This window comes from Anneissia japonica, unplaced genomic scaffold, assembly GCF_011630105.1.
Source record: "Anneissia japonica isolate Jap-2015-1 unplaced genomic scaffold, ASM1163010v1 scaffold287994_len634616_cov204, whole genome shotgun sequence".
Taxonomy (NCBI): Eukaryota; Metazoa; Echinodermata; class Crinoidea; order Comatulida; family Comatulidae; genus Anneissia; species Anneissia japonica.
This window is the reverse complement of record NW_022707798.1, coordinates 5,820-8,463: the sequence shown is the minus strand read 5'-3', so window position 1 is coordinate 8,463 and position 2,644 is coordinate 5,820. Positions and strand designations below refer to the sequence as shown.

The 2,644-nt window shown below is 32.4% G+C and overlaps 1 long non-coding RNA gene across 1 annotated transcript in view; it reads right to left on the bottom strand.

Moving 5' to 3' along the window:
- The window catches only part of LOC117106417, a 2,973-nt gene extending 329 nt beyond the window's left edge, over positions 1-2,644 (bottom strand). Inside the window, exons 1-2 of the long non-coding RNA XR_004445062.1 lie at positions 2,525-2,644; positions 334-431 (exon numbers count right to left, since the gene is read on the bottom strand). This is a non-coding gene — a long non-coding RNA (uncharacterized LOC117106417). The remainder of the gene's footprint in view (positions 1-333; positions 432-2,524) is intronic.

The window sequence follows — 2,644 nt, the reverse complement described above, 5'->3', positions numbered from 1 at the left end:
CCTGTATGAAAATTAAAACATTAAATAGCTTATTTACAAGAATAAACAAAATTAACTACGCAAATATAATGTTATTCTTATTATTTATAATTTTTTCTTGCAATTAGTAACATCAAAGTTTGTGCTGTGATATGTGATGTATACAATATGGGTTCATAAATATAATGCACATTATAATAAGGCCTAATCTGTAAATAATTTGTGTTGGTTTTGACTATGATACCATTCACTTATGATTGTTATATGAGTTTCAGTATTAGTTCTTAGCTATAGCTGAATACCATCATCATCAATATCTTTCTTCAAGGAAATTCAAAATATTATATTTCATACCGATTTCTTTGGGAGAATTTTCCGCATTCTTGTAGTACCATTTACCACTTTCCATATAAATCAGATAGCAGTTACTATCATCATGTGCACACACAAATCTGCTAAGAAGAATATCCATCGACATTTTTCAGAATGATGCCCTTTTTACGCAGTCCCCATTAAGATAAGCTAATTAGGCCTATACAAAATTATAACACCGTATCATTAAGTGTAGTAATAATATTAAATTTAAGATTCTGAGTACACGTAAACCAATACTTACTTACGGGCACTTTGTTTCCACAACGTCTAGACATGAATATTTCCAGATGAGAAACAATAAGAATTTACTAAATCGTCGCATATTTTTTAAGGTCTTAGAACCAACTGCTGTACATAGACTGAGTCCTCAATGATTATGACACCCTAATTTAAATATGTCGTAGTCAATTGTTTTGATAACCGTTTCACTTTTGATAGACGTTAACGAGTTACTTTTTTTAGTTATAAATCTAATGTATAATTAGGCTAGTATAGAGCATATGTATGTTTATACAGTTTCCTGGTTAACTGATGCATGCATGAATGAACGTTTTTGAACATCCAATAATATATAAGAATGGTTTCAACGATGCTAAGAAACGTTTTATGGAAATTGATTATAAAAAATAGTAAAGATATAGAAATAGAAAGATAGAGAATGCAGCTCAAACATACTAGCCCATTTGTTTTTATTCTCGTTTGACAACGGACCACTTGAAAAACTATTTTTCATATTATATTCTCGGTGGTTTACTAAATACCGTAACACCTCGAATTGAAGCCCAGTGGGCTTAACCTCGAGAGGAAGCCCACCTCGAATTGAAGCCCCCTCTTTAGTTTGCAAAATTAGCCTAAAAAAGAAGCCCATCTTGAAAAGAAGTCCATGGGCTTCTTTTCATGATAGCATAGGCTTCTTTTCGAGATAGTACAGTATATAGGTCTACACTGTACATGAATTTCAAAAAAACAAAATAAATTAAAAACAAGCTTAATTGGTTTATACAGACGTTTAGATGATTTAATGCCAGTTTAATACACTCCATGATACAGATTGATGTTACAGTAGCCGTATTTATTGATTTATAGTACAAATTCGCAAAATTTACAGTACTCATTTTGAAAAGAAGCCCCCTCTCTTTTACTATGCAAAAGTAGCCTCGAAAAGAAGCCCATCTCGAAATGAAGCACATCTCGAAAAGAAGCTCATCTCGAAATGAAGCACATCTCGAAAAGAAGCCCATCTAAAGTTCGCAAGAAAAAGAAGCCTAGGGCTTCAATTCGAGGTTTTTTGGTAGTCGGTAGGAGCTGTGATAAATGCTGTAATTACAAATAATGGTTTATTGTTGAGGTCTTGCAAACCTCAATCAAAATGTTACAGCCACATTCCTGCTATAGGTTCTATAAAAGCGTCTGATATGAACAATTTTTCGATACACGCCCTCATACCATGTGTGATCACATTCGACCGCATTGGGTGTATTTTGTTTTCCAAGCCTCGAATCTTTTACATTTCTCTCTCTGTCCTATTATGACAAAATCATTGTGCCTTTGTAGTTGTTAATTTTTTAATTTTATTAATTTTTACACTGCAGTTTTAAAGTTTTATATCAGTGTTTACGCCCGTTTTGTTATACTCCACACACTATTGTATTTTTTTTTCTGTAATTGTTTGAAATCAATGTAATTGCCTAGTGTGAATAAGTAGATAAGTAAATGAAAATTCATTCTTATTTGATAGATATTACAAATAATATTTTACAAAATTGCGTCATAAAAACAATGAAACATTCAAAGAGCGACTAAACCAGTCATAAAGCACGACACTTAAAAGCACAGAAGCTTAAGAATTAAAATAATATCTTTGCTACCCCAATGGAATAGGTGTGTAGTATACAAGAAAGTAAAATGCATATATATGCAGGCTAAGCGGCTTTTATATACTTCTTGTTACTGGAACTAGCGGCGCCAAAATCCTACTTTCGTAAGGTTAGGAGTAAGCAGATACATGTGTTACATGCAAAGCACAAACAGAAAATAGGAAACACAATAGCTTAGTATTATATACGATATGTACATTTATTATTAAAAACATAGATACATTATTATTAAAAGAGAACAAAATGATGGTGGTAAAACACAACTAAATACTTTAAGATGCTCGAAAAATTACAGAATTAGCTGAGCCCACGGCTAAGTAAGTTGGATCAACGACTGGTGTCCGAGACCGGCAAGGTCTATAGATAAACTTAATGAACTACGGCAGACAGCAGACTTGTAATAAAGTTGATGA